Raw genomic sequence first — 15,998 nt, forward strand, 5'->3', positions numbered from 1 at the left:
AATGAGTACAAATAATGTTTTTACATAAATGTTAAATGCACGCTTTAAAATTAAATACCCATTGCATTTTGGAATTATTTATTATATGTTCTTACAAGCTAATATCTTTTTAGAGTATGATATTTTGTAAAACACTGCGTAATATGAAGCGAGAATTCTCGTGATCCGTCCGCAATGTGTTAACAGAACACTATCAGCATTTACTGAGAAAAAATATTTGAAAATACACTTAGGCTTTACCAAATTTTTAATGGGAAAAAATATTTTATCCAGAACAGATTCTCTCAAGAATTGTTTTTACAGTTTCTAATATTACTTCTTGAAAAATCATCCTTTCGAGTTGTCTAGTAAAACAATCTTTAATAAAAAATTAACACAAACTTTCCCCACAAGCTTTCTTTAAAATAAGAAGATGTGTTCCACAGGAAAAATTCCAAAACCACAGTAAAAAGTATTGAGAAGAAAGGAGTTAACCTGAATTAAATGTGTCAAAGTAAGCTTAATATAATAATCCAACAGTTCTACTACATTCCTTCCAACCCTCCTTGGATGGACCTCTCTTTTGTTTTTAACTTGTCAGTTACAAAGCATGAGAATTTCTCTAATGTGTGAAGATCCAGACTGCAGAGAACTCACAGCCTCCAAAACTTTATCTTCAGTTTCCTTTAATCTGTGAAGTGAACATTTCTACAAGAAGCACAATATTTTCTGTAGGTGCTATTGATAACACTGTAATAAACCCAGTCATGAATTAACTGGATAGGAGGAGCAAAGGGAAAACCAAATAGACGCATGCCTACTTGTCTGTCAGTCACACCTGGGAACAGGACATTGGCCAGAGTAGGCGTGGCCACTGCAAGGGCGGGAATATTTGTGATACTTAATCTCCTAAACAAAGGAGTTCCCTCTCTCTTGCACTCTTTTGCATTAGGCTCCTGGCTCTCTTATTGCAAGGGGCACACTCCCATACATTCGCCCACACAATGGATTGATGGACTGTGACTAATCTGATGCTACACCAGACCCAGCACCACCATGGAATCGAAACTCTGGACACTGGCTTTGCTTCTAGCTCTGCTGAATCCTCAGCTGCACCTCTTTCAAGACTGGTTTAAGGAAATGTAACTTTGCAAATTGAAGGATATAATTCCACACAAAGCTTTCTAAAACATCTCATCCTCCTGTGGGGGCCTCCGGAAATTCTTATTCTACCAATACCCCAAGAACCCCACTCTCACTAGCAACAGAGAAAGGCCATCCATGCATTTCTCTCAATCTGAATATTCTAGAAATTCATTGCTTCCAGTAATATAGAAAGATTTGTACTTTATTTCATCCACATATCACATTCTATATATCAAAATTCTATGTATCATTCTATATATCTATATATCAATGAGCTCTCCAGAGTAATCTGGATAAAATTTACTATATACTATACTAATAGAAATAAGTCTTTTGAAATGTCTTTAGCTGTGAGAAAAACTATAAAATCTAGGTTTGCCCTGGCCAAGTGGCTCAATTGCTTGGAGCGTTGCCCCATACACCAAAAAAGTTGTGGGTTCGATTCCCGGTCGGGCCATGTATAGGAGGCAACAGATCCATGTTTTTGTCATATGGATGTTTCTCTCTCTCTCTCTCTCTCAAATCAATAAACATATCCTCAGGTGAGGATAAAAAGAAAATAGGTTCAATTTGTTAAATCTTTTATTTCTCCGAACTTATTTACTCCTTCAAAAATCCACCACCCTAATTTCAGTGCTGTCATTTCAACACAGAGAGTGAAGAATAATTAAGTAAAATTTAACACTTGTTATTTTACCCTTTGCAACATAATTCCTCTCTGTAAGAGGCAGGTTTGGCAAGCTTGAAGCAATAACTCTGGAGCCAGACTACTTAAATTCAAATCCCAGCTCTGACGCTGATGAGTGGTATGGAAACGTAGACAAATTATATAACTTTCCTGGGACTCGGGTGCTTCAGCTGTAACATGGGAAAATAGTAATGTCTTTCTCGTAAGCCTGTCATAAGGTTTAAATAAGTTACTATCTGTAAAGCTTAGAATATGCAGACATAACTACTTGCTAAAGAAAAACAAAATATTTAAGTATCTTAAACATAAGATAGACTCAAGAAAGAAACCTGGTCTTGAGTAAAAGTCAATTCATTAACTGGTTCTTCTTAGGTTTTCAAAGGGCAAAATATTAAAATTATTAAGGGTAAGGTCCAAATAACAAGAGATTTCTATAAGAGATTAAAACAAGTTGGGCCTGTAGCCCTGATACCCTTTGTCACTGGCTTTGGTTCCAAATACTCTACACAAGAACTTGCCCTACAAGTCCTCAAGGAAAGCTGTTTTCAAACTTCTGGGCAATATAACATTGACTGTCAATCATGTCCTGTTACTTAGCAAATATGCAGCATCACAGTTGTACTTTTTTTAGAGATCCAATTGTATGAGCTATTAATAGTTAACGTTTATGGAATGTTTTTTATGGATCAGGCACTGTTCCAAGTACCTTACATATATCAACTAATTTATTCCTCTCAATAAGTTTATAAGATAGGTACACTTTAATATTATTAGCATTTCCACAGATGCGAAAACTAAAGTACAGAGAGTAACTTGCCGAAGGTTATACAACTAGTAAGTCACCAACCGAAGCCCAGGCAGCCTAGTTTCAAAGCCTGAGGTCTCAGTACGGACAGGACTGATGATTTTAAAAAGCTGACCAAGCCTAAAAATGTATGCCATGCCATGCTACAGTAACCAACAGCCGGAATTCACAAGCAGAGTAATGAGAAGATACTAAGGAGGCAAGTTTTCTTCTCTGTCCTTTCTCATTCTCATTCTTCTCCTAAGTTTTCCAAGTAAATATGAGTTAGTACAAGTGAAATGCTTTATGCAGTGCCTGACAAATAGTAAGTGCTCATTGTGTTAAGTGCTCATTGTGTTGAGTGTTCTAACGCCACTTCTTCAAAATAGACTCGCCCAGGCCGAAAACTGACTTCTGCACATGGGCCACGAAGTTTCAATTGCACTGTACGTGCGTGCCCGCACGTGGTATATTGTGGAAGAGCCACACTCAAGGGGCCAGAGTGTCGCATGTGGCTCGCGAGCCGCGGTTTGCCGATCACTGTGCTAAGAGATAGTAATGGTAAAAATAGTAGAGAATGCCTACTGACACTGCCTCACTCCAACTGTTCATATCTTTATCATCTTTTCCCCTTTGTTAGAACAGGAAATGAATCAGGACAATCAATAAATGCAGTCCATTGTAACAAACGCAAATTACTCTTCAATCTGTTACTTTTACCTGATCACATATGCAGAAGCAAACTACTCCACTCCCCACTTCTCTTTTCTTGACTTACAAAGACTGGATTGGGGCCAGAAGAAAGTAGAATAAAGCAGCTTTGTAACCTTTTGACTAGTTGCCAAAAGTATAAGCAAAGTTTGTGAAAAACAACTTAATCAACCAAAACTTAGATTGTCAGATGGAATCTAGCAAAGAATTCTAATGAGAGAAGCTCTGTATATGACTGAGCATTTTCAACCTCATGATTACGTATTATTGCAGTTTTAAAAAGGATGTGCCTAGACACAGTAAAGAACAGAAATGACAACAATAATAATCAGAGCAACAATGTCTCCCTCTTTCAGTTGTTCTGCACAATTATTTAGGTTAAAAGCTTAACAGAATCAAGATACATTTCAGAGGAAGAAACTAGCAAACCAAAACACTTTCAATTCCAAAAAGACAATATTGGAAAAAAATTTAGCAGTCACTAGGATATTGCAAATTGCAGGTACAACACATTAATAGGTTGTATCAACTTAATGGAGACCAAAAATTTGTTTCGAATGAAATACAAGAAAACAAAATAAAATAGAAAATATTACTATGTATCACCAATAGTAAAGATAAATATTGTTTAATGAAACTTGTTTCAATTTTAAATATTAATATGTACATTCATGTGTATAAATATTGGACAACGAAAATGAGTCTTATAGTGGCTTGCGGTGAAAAAAGTTTGAGAGCCACTTTACCAGAGGATAAAAAACTGGCCAGTCGAAAAGAAGGAAAATATGTACTTCAAACTACATAGGAAATAACATTTTCTGTTTTAGTGGTTCTCTAAATTATAGCTTTTTTAAAGGCAAGTCTTTGAAAAAGAACAACAAAAAAAGGAAACCATTTGGGTAAAAATCAATAGTCTAACAGAGTTATTTATCCAATTAAATAATTTCACAGAATATGAGGTACCAAAACTAAATAAATCTATACTAACAAGAGATACACAGAAATGAGATAAAGCTAAGTTTTTCAGTCCACTTAGCTATTAAGTGCTAAATCAATATGAGAGACGACCAATTCTCTTTGCAAAAGCTCTGGTTCTCACTCTCAAGAACACATATTCATTAGTGTTATCTCATCACTGCTTCCTAATCTATAGCAAAGACCTGGTGAACAGAAAAAGTACATTTGGAAAATTCAGTGAAGTAATAACACACTGATTACTAGGGTATTTTCTATACAACACATATGTACTATTTTTTAAATCAATAATCTTTAAATTCTGAAACAGTCTAAGAAAAAGATCATACACACATTTTGGATTATGTGTCTGTAAAAAGAAAATCTCACAAAAAAAATTAACATCATTGTGCTAAATTAAAATTCCCTCTTATTTTGAAAAAAAAAAAAAAAAAAGGAGGAACAGATGAACCTGACCTAACTCTTTTTCAACTAGTCTGGAAACTAAGTAATAAAGTTCAATTCCATCTAAGAGCTAATCATTCTCATTTATTTCCAGAGCAACAATGCTAATAGACTAAAACAAATTTCCTAAATTCAGTATTTGCCACATTATTAAAGTTTAGGTGAAAGAAAACTATTGAAATCTTAGAAGATAAACAGATTATCAAATCCACATAGAAAGAGTTGCTTTTGAAACAAAAATGAAATGTTTAAATCAAAGCAAAGAACATTCTAAAAACCAACAAGTAAATCATCATAGCAAAGTTTATACTTTTCAGCACCATACTTTTCCCACCAAAGAAAAAAACAAGACAAACAAAAACTATTAAAAACAAAACAAAACAGGGTACTTAATGTCTGAATTAATAAGCGGAGTTAATATATAATAATTAAAATAAGTAGTATCCCTAACCAAGTGTCACTTCTTACCAGAAATAATTATAGTTTTTCTGTTAACCAGATTCCATAATTCTCAATTGTTTTCAAAATATTTAGAAAAATGATTTCTCATCACATCTGAGTCCCAGACTCTTGCATTAAGCTGCATCTCAATTAATATAAAACCATCTCCTTCCCTTAGAAGTAAACCAATTTTTTAAAATTTGGAAATAATAAAAGTATAAAAAATATTAAGATGATGAATAATATTCTAAATTATTATTTGCATTTTTTTAATTTAAAAAAGAATTGGCTTGTGAAAGTTCCCCATCTCTTTTCTAAAGTAAAAAAACACACACTAGTTTAATATATATTATTCTAGATATGGTAGTCCTAAAGATATTAATGTACTGAATTTTGCACAAATTTTCAAATTTGGAAATGAGAATGGAGAAAAGTTAGAAATTTGTTTTAGTCTTCTGTTTTTTTATATTTCAAAGTTGTTAAATTTACATTGGAAACATTAAAATTTCAGAGTTTAAGGTTATTTTTAGTATATGTGCTGCTGAAACAAGCACCAGAGTTTAAAACTATTACATAAATTTAATATTCTACAGATCAAAGGACAGGAAAAAAAATTAATGTCCAGGGGTAAGACATTTTAGTAATATAGAATATATTTTACTTATTCTGTCTATTCTTCTTCCATAAGATAATTTTTAAAAAGGGAAGGATCTGCTCCTGTTTTGCTTTCTTAGTATATGATTTTTGCCATCTAATAAACATAGGTAGTGAAGGGTTTGCAATTTGCCCTAGGCAGGCATTAATAAAAAACACACACAAAACAAACAGGTAACCCCTACTCCCTGCCCTAAGACTCTCAAGCAGAAGCAGTATTTTTTGTGTTTCAGAGAAATTGGAATTTTTTCCTTAACCTATAAAGGAAGAAATCACTAAATTAGTAGAACTTTGTACAAAAAGGTCATGAACTCTGGAGCCAGAAAGACTAAGTTTGAAATCCAGCTCCCCTGCTAACTTGCTTTGTTACTTTGGGCAAGTTATACAACTTCTGTGTCATCATTTTCTCATTTATAAAATGAAAATAAGGATTTAAAAGTTAATATATGGAGAGATCAACCAAAGGACTTGTGTGCATGCATATGAGCCTAACCAGTGGTTAAGGACAACAGGGGGGTGGGGGCATGCATAGGGAGGGGTGTGGGATGGGAATGGGGGGATGAGGACAAATATGTGATACCTTAATCAATAAAGAAATTAATTTAAAAAATAAAGTTAATATATGTAAACCACTTAGAATAGTTTGACACATAGTAAGTGCTATGTAAAGCTGGCTTTTATTTTTACTGTTTATCATTACAAATTTTTATAGTTCAGTTATGAAGAAGTTTCCTAAATGAAAATTTAATTGTACCTACAAAGGACATGATTTTATATTAAGCTGTTATGCAGAGTAATGCAAAAACCTTAAACTCAAATAATCAAGAGAAATCACTGTTTTGAAAACAATAGAAAACCATAAAATCTAGCTTCAAAAAATCATATACCATTGTCACTGAAGAGAAGCAACACTTTCTTAGGGTTAAACCTTTTTTAATTCTAATTATGTTGTCTCTCTCTTTCTCTCTCTCTCTCTCCCCTTTGTTTTTTTGCTACACCCTGGAGATGCAGGAATTCTAAGTCTTATTGTTTAATTCAGTTATCTATCTATATATATAAAAAGGCTAATATGCAAAGTGTCCCCTCAGGAGTTTGACTGGAAGACCGGAAGTTTGATCGCTTGCTATGACCTGTGATCAGAGGACAGGAATTATTACCAGAAATAATTATAGTTTTTCTGTTAACCAGATTCCATAATTCTCAATTGTTTTCAAAATAATTGAGGGGCGGTGCAGAACGAAGGAAGGCCCCAATTGGCCCTGATCGCTGGCCAGGAGTAGAGACCCTGCCCATTCACAAATTTCGTGCACTGGGCCTCTAGCATACAAATAAAACCCAAATCAGTATTTAAGTATAAATGTCAGTCCTGTATAATGTCATCTACTTCACATGAATAGTCTATTTACCCTATCTAATAAAGAGGGAATATGCAAATTGACCATCACACCGTCACAAAGATGGCAGTGCCCATAGCCACAAGACGGCGGCACCCAGTCCCTTCAGCCCCCCCGGAATCCCCCAGTCCTTGCAGCTCCGCAGGCAAGCCTTGAATGTTGGCTGCCCAGGGAGGGCCCAAGGCACAGGCAAGCCTCGGATGGCGGCTGCCCAGCCGCCCAGGGCTGGCCGAGGCTTGTGCTGCCGGCAGTGGCAGCAGCAGAGGTGTGATGGGGGCGTCGCCTTCCCCTGATCATGGGGTCGCCTCCCATCCCTGAGGGTTCCTGGACTGTGAGAGGGGGCAGACTGGGCTGAAGGACCCCCCTCCCGCTCCAGTGCATGAATTTTCATGCACCAGGCCTCTAGTGTATTACTGTAATTGTACATAGTAGGTACCGTACTTTCCGGCGTATAAGACGACTGGGCATATAAGATTTTTCTGGGTTAAAAAGTCGTTTTATACCCCGGAAAATACGGTATATTGGACTATATTGATGGGATTAGATATAATGGATTAGATATATTGGACTACCGTATTTTCCAGCGTATAAGACGACTTTTTAACCCAGGAAAATCTTATACGCCCAGTTGTCTTATATGCTGGAAAATACGGTATCTAAAAGAAATACATGGAAAGAAATGTATTACAAAAATTACTATTTTCTAGAGTGAATAAAAAAATATATAACTAGTTCAAATATTAACCAAGCTAAAAAGTTAAAGTGCATCATCCATCACAATCAGTAGTAAGATCTTTATAAGATTAAGTACTGACTGCCTTGGGTTGATATGCTGACTTACTGTAAGTCAGCACTACTTACACATTTCCTTTTCTGTTTTAAAATACTATTACATATTTAAAAGGGAAAAACAGTAAAGATAAATTTTATGAAGCCCGTATTTCAAATATCTGTTTTTTAATATACTATAAGCAACAGAGAAAATACCCTAATTATTTCTACATTTAATAATTAGATACTCCAGGACTTAAGTTTATGGGACCAAATAAAAATATCAACATGATGCTGTGGTTGCTGTTTGCTATATGTTCTCTGCCAATAAAACGTATCAATAAGTCAGTTTATAGCTTAAGCCATATATTCTGTACAAGAACATGCACTTGTATTTTTAAGTTCATCAGCAGATAGAAAGCCTACCTAATTTCTACTTTACTATGAATATAACAATTCAACTCCTTGGTATAAACCAATTTAGTGAATATATGGAAAGAATAAACTATTCTTAATATTCTGAAATATATTTTAAAGTAGCCCTACATTGCCCTAGCTGGTTTGGCTCAGTGGATAGAGCGTTGGCCTGCGGACTGAAGGGTCCTGGGTTCAATTCTGGTCAAAGGCATATGCATGGGTTGTGGGCTCGGTCCCCAGTAGAGGGTGTGCAGGAGGCAGCCGATAGATGATTCTCTCTAATCATTGATATTTCAATATCAAAAGAATTGATATTCTTTTTTAAAATATATTTTATTGATTTTTTACAGAGAGGAAGGGAGAGGGATAGAGAGCTAGAAACATCGATGAGAGAGAATCATCGACCAGCTGCCTCCTGCACACCCCCCACCAGGGATGTGCCCGCAGCCAATGTACATGCCCTTGACCGGAATCGAACCTGGGACCCTTCAGTCCGCAGACCGACACTCTATCCATTGAACCAAACCGGTTTCGGCATCATCATTGATATTTCTATCTCTCTCTCCCTCTCCCTTCCTCTCTGAAATCAATAAAAATATATATAAAAATAAAGTATCTCTACATTGAACTATTCTATGTTGAACTAATTTGAACGATTCTTCCTTTATTTAAATCACACATTAAAGTTAAAATACCCTGTTTTCATATGCAGAACACAAAAATCTTTTAGACATTCTACCAAAAAAGAAGTTATATGAGCCTTTTGTATATAAGAAAAACAAAGAGAATGGAGCTATGAAATGGCTTAGAGTGATGGCAAACCTCTGACACGCGTGTCAGCACTAAATATTTAGTTTTGGGTTTATTATATACAATTATATATAACAATTATACATTTATGTTATTTAAACTATAAATATCGTAAAATAATGTTTTTTCCTCAAAGTGACACACTACCCGAGTTATGCTCAGTTTTTTGGCAAAGTTTGACACACCAAGCTCAAAAGGTTGCCCATCACTGGCTTAGACAGATCACAGAGACTCATACCACAAGGTACAAATGGTAAGAATGTGGTGAGGTGTAATTTGTTCCTTAAATTTTTAAAACTGCATTTTTCTTAAAACATACCCTAGGCTGAAGGATAAAAACAAAAACATGTAAAACAAAATACAGAAGAAAGTAAAATGACAAAAAATAATCAAACCAAATAAATAAATAAAAACTAACTGGCAGGCATAAAACTAATATGCAAAAACATATTTTAAACCCAACACTCAGGGTTATAAACGAAGACTGCCAAACTAAAGTAGAAATTTCTATAGAAAACTGACAGTGAGACCTCTCCTGAGCTTTAAAAACGCATGCCCCGGTCCTCAAATAATGTCGCTTTGTTCTAACACTGATGAGATGCAGAGGAACTTAACTCTTTATAACAATTAGTCTATGGTAACACTGGTTCCATTCCATGTCATTTGGCTTGAAGTCACAGAACCTATCAATGAATGGTGTTAAGCTAGGACTCACTGTGCACACCAAACTGTCTCTAGTAACTTTTATTGTTGTTGTTTGGCAGTTTGGTAAGAGATGCAGGCTTTTCGGTCACTAGAAAGTACGAAGACCAAGGATACGAACACAACTGCTCCATGTGACGATAGCTGCTCATTTCATGTAGAGGCTTTTTTGCAGAATCATAGTGGTTTTGCATCATAGTGGTTTTAGAAGAAAAGAGAAAGACACTTGCTAAGACTTTCAACTTCTACTTCTGCACAACAGTTTCTTCAGAGCGTCCTTATTTGAAGGCAAAATGACTTCAGCTTTAAATTTTAAAATCTGTCATACATTTATTACCCTAAAACTTTTATTCCTATGACATAAATTTATTGAAATAAACAATTACATATTTTATTGTGCTCTCCAGGCTACAGTTTTGATGGAACTAAAACCCACTTCTCTGTGTGCATGTACAGGACTTATTTGTAAAAGGGGCTTCCCTCAGCAGTTAGGTAAGTCCTGAAAGCCAACGAGAAGGGTCCTTCTCTGTGGCTTCCAGGACTAATATGGCCAAGCTCCAAAGTCCCTTGCTAAAAATAGATGAAGGGAGCAGCCCGATTTTGGAATAAGCCAAGATCTATGCTATGTTCACAGATGTATATGTGTCATATAGTGAGGGAGGCTTTTCTATAACTTATTAGTCAAAAGAGAAGCAGATGCTAAAAGTTGTATTTATTCTGTTCACTGAAGTACTAAGTTTTATGATTATAGAAACCGATCACACAAAAACGTTTGCAATCAAATGCTAGACATATACCATAAAGACTGGAAAAACAAATATAAAAATTATCCAATCCTGTAAAAAATATACCTCAGATCACAAAATTTGGGAAACAGGACACTAACCATTATTAAATCCAACCCTTTTATTTTAGAGATGACTAAAAGCCTCCAGAAATTTTAAGAGATTTAAGAGAAACTCGAGTCTCAAAATGAGCAAAAGATAGTCTTAAGACTGAGAGGGGGAAAGTAAAGAAAAAAAATAAGAGAAGAATATTCTAAGAAACAAAGTATTGTAATGTCTGGCTTAGGAAGAAACAGGAAGAAAGATAGAAAATTGCCAATACAGTGAAAATGAAGAAACAATGTATAACATTCAAGAATAAAGACATATGCACACTGAGTTCAATGTACTGAAGAAAATGTACTTTGAAATTATTATTATTTTGAACTCTTTAGCAGAAAACGTTTTAGTAACAACTTACTAAAATGTGTGGCAATAAATCTGGGGCTAATAACGTCCCAAGAAACTCTGTCCTCTGTCATAGCAACTGGCCTGTAAGTAAAGCCCCTGCAGAAAAAGGAGCTGATCCGCCCAGAACATGGCATTTGCTGCCTCAGGGGTGCGCGTCTCCATTCTCGTGGAACAGAGAACATCAAAATGACAGGCCGCCCTCACGATCTGTCAATTAACAAGGTGAGTCGAGCCCAATCGCGAGCAGTTACGTGTGCCTGCTACCTGTTCGCCGGTTCCAGAGAAAGCCCCAAGGCTGTGCTCCAGCCAGGCACCGGGAACGCCTTTGTTGTTCCCAAACCACGGAAGCTACCGGAGTTCAGCCGGACCCAGTGCCTCAGGGCCAAACTGCCCCCAGGCCTGGTAAACCTGCCCGGATTGGGGGTTTACAGCACAGCCCTCTGCGAGCCGAGAAAAGGCGGGAGAACCCCCGGCCCAGCACAAATGTCACCTACTAGTTCCGGGAGGGGTCAGAAGTGAGGAAAGTTGGAGGACAAGTTACCCAGCACCCTGTTTCGCGGTGGAGGAGGACGACCACAACGAGGTCGCGGGCCGTCCTGCGGGGAGGTCTCGGAGTCAGGGGTCTGGGAAGAGAGGTGCTAAACTCAGAGTTATGGGGGGAAAACGAGAGGCAGTGGCGGAAGGAAGCGCTGAAGCAAAAGGCGAGAAGCCGGTGCTTGCAAAAGGTGGGTGAGGCTGAGGAAAAACAGCGAAGCGAAAGGTGCGAGAAAGGCGAAGCTGAGGTGAAAGAGGCGAGGCCAGCGAGAGGCAGAGGGCTGAGGTGAGGGAAGCACAGCAGGGACAAGGGACAGGCAGAGAGAACCCCCGCCCACAGGGACCAGAACGCTCGACCCGTCCCCCTCCAGGCGGTACTCGTCCGGCCGCTCTCAGACCCTGTCGGCAGCGCAGACTCACCCAAAGGCTGCAGGGGCCCCGCTGCAGGACATGGGGACCGGTCCAGACCCACAGGAGAACCAAGCGAGTGGAGGAAACCGCGGCGTTAGCGTGATCCGGAAGCGCATCCCTAGAAAACGGAAGTCACCGTCCAGGGTCACCTCACAATCCACACCTCGTTCCACCAGAAGCCTTTGGGCGCATGTGTCAGGCCTCACGGGGCGGGGCTGAGAAGAGTCTAGGCCCCGCCCACTCCCCCCACCCACCTTCGCCACCGCCCCCAGCCCCGGCGAGCCCCGCCCCCAGCCCCGGCGAGCCCCGCCCCTGGTTACGCCTCTCTCGGTGCCTCCCAGGTACCTGGTGCTGATGGGCTAGTTTTTGCTGTGCTCAGGCTCCGGTGCCCCCGTGAAAAACACTTCAGCACTCACTTTTCTAGAAGGTCTCTTAAAATGCGTGTAATCCCTGCCTCCCTAAAGCGAGCATGAGGAGAAATGCATTTGGTAGATTTGGGAAAACCGTGGAAGGAATGTGGAAAGTTTTTGAAGACACTTGTGGGGAGGCTAACCCAAGGTGATGTTTTTATCCCCGGTATTAGTTTATAATAATATTGCATTGAGCTTACAATTAACTTCTATTTTGTGCACATTATTTTATGTAATTATCTTGTCAGACACAAAAATTGTAAAGTCTTCGTTAACTTTAAATTACTACCCAAATATGGGTTGAATTCAGGTTTGTGGCAGCCTGAAATTTATTCAGTTTGGGGGGGCCTCTTTAAGAAAATTCATTACAGGTTTTAAAAATGCTCACTAACACAAGATCCAGAAAATACTACTAATTAACTGCTTGGGTAATTCTCTTCTGGTAAATTTTTTGGCTGTAGTCTTGATCACCTCTTCCTATGATACCAATTTACTAAGTAATATTATTATGTACTAAGATCTTTGACTCCTCTCTCTCACCCCACATTCATCAGCACGTTCTCCACGACCTGCCTTTGAAGTCTGTCCAGAATCGGGCCATTTCACGCCTCAGTAAATGTGTGAGTGTTTGCCTACCCTTGCCTCCCCACAGTCTATTAACACAGCAGCAATGGGCTTCAGTTAAAACCTTAACCAGATCATGTTGCTCCTCCAATGAATTTCTATTTTAAAGTGAAAACCAAAATTCTTACATTGGCCTAAGGGCCCTCAAGATTTGACCCATGCACCCTCATCCCCACTACAACTAACCTCATCTCCTACTCTCTCCATTATCTCTCTACTCAAGGCATATTGGTCTGCTGCTCCTCAAACCTGCACGTAAACTCACGGCCTTTGTGTTTGCTGATCCCTCTGCTAGGAATGCTCTTCCCCCTGATCATAGCATCACCTCCCCTCCCCCCCCCCCGTCACCTCCTTTATATCTTTGTTCCGATGGCACCCTCTCAATGAGACTTTCCCTGACACTGTTTTCTTCCCCTCACACTAGATTTAAAATGGAAGCACCACCATCCTCCCTGAATTTCCTAACCCAGTTCCCCTCTTAACTTTTCCCTCTTAACTTTGCTAGTGAACTTGGCTTAATGTCTCTCCCCCCACACTCACACTCACACATACCAGAATGCAAGTTCCCTCAGGGCACACATGTTTGTTTAGTTCGTGGATATACTTCAGCACCGGAACAGAGCCTGACACATTGTAGGCACCCAATAACTATTGGTTGAATGAATGAAAGAATAAATTGCTCATCAACTTGGCTATTGCTGATCTGAAACCATGCAAGCTGAGCCACCAAGTCCACCAGGGGGTGCAAACGACTAACCAATGTTGCATCCCCAGAACTTACTCCTAAAGCATATACATGCTCATTAATACCAAAACAGAGCTACAGAAAGGCACACAAATTCCTCCCCAGAGCAAAGAGTACTGTACCTACTAGCATTAAAATCCCTCCAATGTCTTCACAGTCCCTTGGGAATAAAATCCAAGCTTTGCTTTTTTAAAAAATATATTTTATTGATTTTTTACAGAGAGGAAGGGAGAGGGATAGAGAGTTAGAAACATCGATGAGAGAGAAACATCAATCAGCTGCTTCCTGCACAGCCCCCACTGGGGATGTGCCTGCAACCAAGGTACATGCCCTTGACTGGAATTGAACCTGGGATCCTTCAGTCCGCAGGCCGATGCTCTATCCACTGAGCCAAACCGGTTAGGGCAAAATCCAAGCTTTTTACTATGGTCCACAAGGCCCTTATTGGCTTGCCCTTCTTAACTCTGATGTCACGCCCAACCTCCCTTCCTCTCATGTACTGAGCTCTAGCCATCCTGTCTTTTTCTTCTTGTACAAACCAAGCTTTCTTGCCTCAGGACTTAAGCACATATTCTCTCTCTCACTCTTCCCCAAACTTCCAAATGACTAGTTCTTTCTGCTACTCTCAGTTAAACTGTCCCTCTGAAGGCTTCATATAGCTTCCCATGACCTCCTGTCTCTTGTCTAAAGGAGCTCTCCCCCTTTCCACGCCTTATCTTTTCTTCATGGTCCCTACCACCATCTGAATTGTTTCGTTCATCTGTCACTAGAAAGTAAGCTCCATGGGGGCTTTATCTTTCTTATTCACTGCTAAATTATCAGCCAGTACTATGGTTGGCATATAGTAGGTGCTCAATAAACAAAATAAATAATTACTAATATTTATTGAAGCTTTGCTATACGTCACTGGCTGTATGTAGTAAATACATAAGAGTTCATCTTTTTCATTTAATCCTTTCAAACACCTTGGGAAGTATTTTATCTCCATTTTACAGATGAGGATACTGAGGCAGGAATAAATTAAGCAACTTGCTTGAGGCCACAAAACCAGTAAGAAGCAAACCTAAGACTTGAATCTAGTCTGTATAACTTCAGAGCCCATGATTTTAACTACTGGACCATGCTCCTCTCAAATTACAGAAAGAGCAATAGGTAGCTAAGTATGAATTAATTTACTTACTAACTTTTTCTCTGATGTCATGCATGTATGCTTATTGTCATGGTCAGCAGGGGTGGAAATGTTTATTGGTGGGTTTTTTTCCTACTCCTGGTGACAGATCTAAAAAAATATGGTTTTGTTTAAGCTGGGTTATAAGTACTTAGATATTTGTTATATTATTTTCTGTAGATCTGAAATATTTAATTCAAAACTTAACACAAAGGAACTGCTATAAAAATAGTCCAAAATATTATAGCCAAATCTTTCTAAACAAAAACCAAAATCAAAACACAAGTCTAGTTACACTAAAAGTGTCTAAAAATAAGGCCTCTGCGGGTGAGACCACGCGCCACTGGACCCGGATGAAGCTGGGTCCCTGGGCCCGGGTGAGGCCATGTGCCCCTGGGTCCGGGTGAGGCCTTGCGCCCCTGGTACGGGTGAAGCCAGATCCTGGGTCCGGGTGAGTCCGTGTGCCCCTGGATCCATCCGGGTGAGGCTGGGTCCCGGGCCCGGGTGAGGCCATGCGCCCCTTGGGTCTGGGTGAGGCCACGTGCCCCTTAGTCCGGGTGAAGCCGTGCCCCTGGGTCTGGCCGAGACCAAACCAGAGGGAGTCGGACCTACGTTACCACCATTTGTCCACCATCCAGAGCTGAGGGGTCAGTGCTGACATGTACACATAAGGAACTGGTGGACATTGAAATTGGGTCTCAAAAGAACTGTTGGTCCAGAAAGAAACTCACTACAGACTGATTCATTTGCCTGTCAGCATAACTATTATTGCTCGTCTCACATTCAGTTCTTATAAGTATATATCTAGTGACATAAGATCTCGCTCATCTAGGGGAAATGATGAACAACATAGACTGAGGAACAAGAACAGAACCAGAAACAAGGAGGCATCGATCGGACTATCGGGCCTCAGAGGGAGGATAGGGGAGGTTGGGAGGAGGGGGGAGAGATCAAC

General features: G+C 39.1%; 1 protein-coding gene across 5 annotated transcripts in view; it reads right to left on the bottom strand.

Annotated features, from left to right (window-relative positions):
• Window positions 1–12,271, bottom strand: part of EYA3 (EYA transcriptional coactivator and phosphatase 3) — a 96,233-nt gene extending 83,962 nt beyond the window's left edge. For 4 of the 5 annotated variants that reach the window (XR_008557055.1, XM_008147995.3, XM_028155205.2 and 1 more), the window contains exon 1: window positions 12,106–12,271. The gene's annotated coding sequence lies outside the window, so the exon portion shown is untranslated. Of the gene's footprint in view, window positions 1–9,929; window positions 10,085–12,105 lie in introns of those variants that run through there. The other variant, XM_054721289.1, reaches the window with a different exon arrangement.
• Between the last annotated feature and the right edge of the window lie 3,727 nt (window positions 12,272–15,998).

This window comes from Eptesicus fuscus, chromosome 9 (genome assembly GCF_027574615.1).
Source record: "Eptesicus fuscus isolate TK198812 chromosome 9, DD_ASM_mEF_20220401, whole genome shotgun sequence".
NCBI lineage: Eukaryota > Metazoa > Chordata > Mammalia > Chiroptera > Vespertilionidae > Eptesicus > Eptesicus fuscus.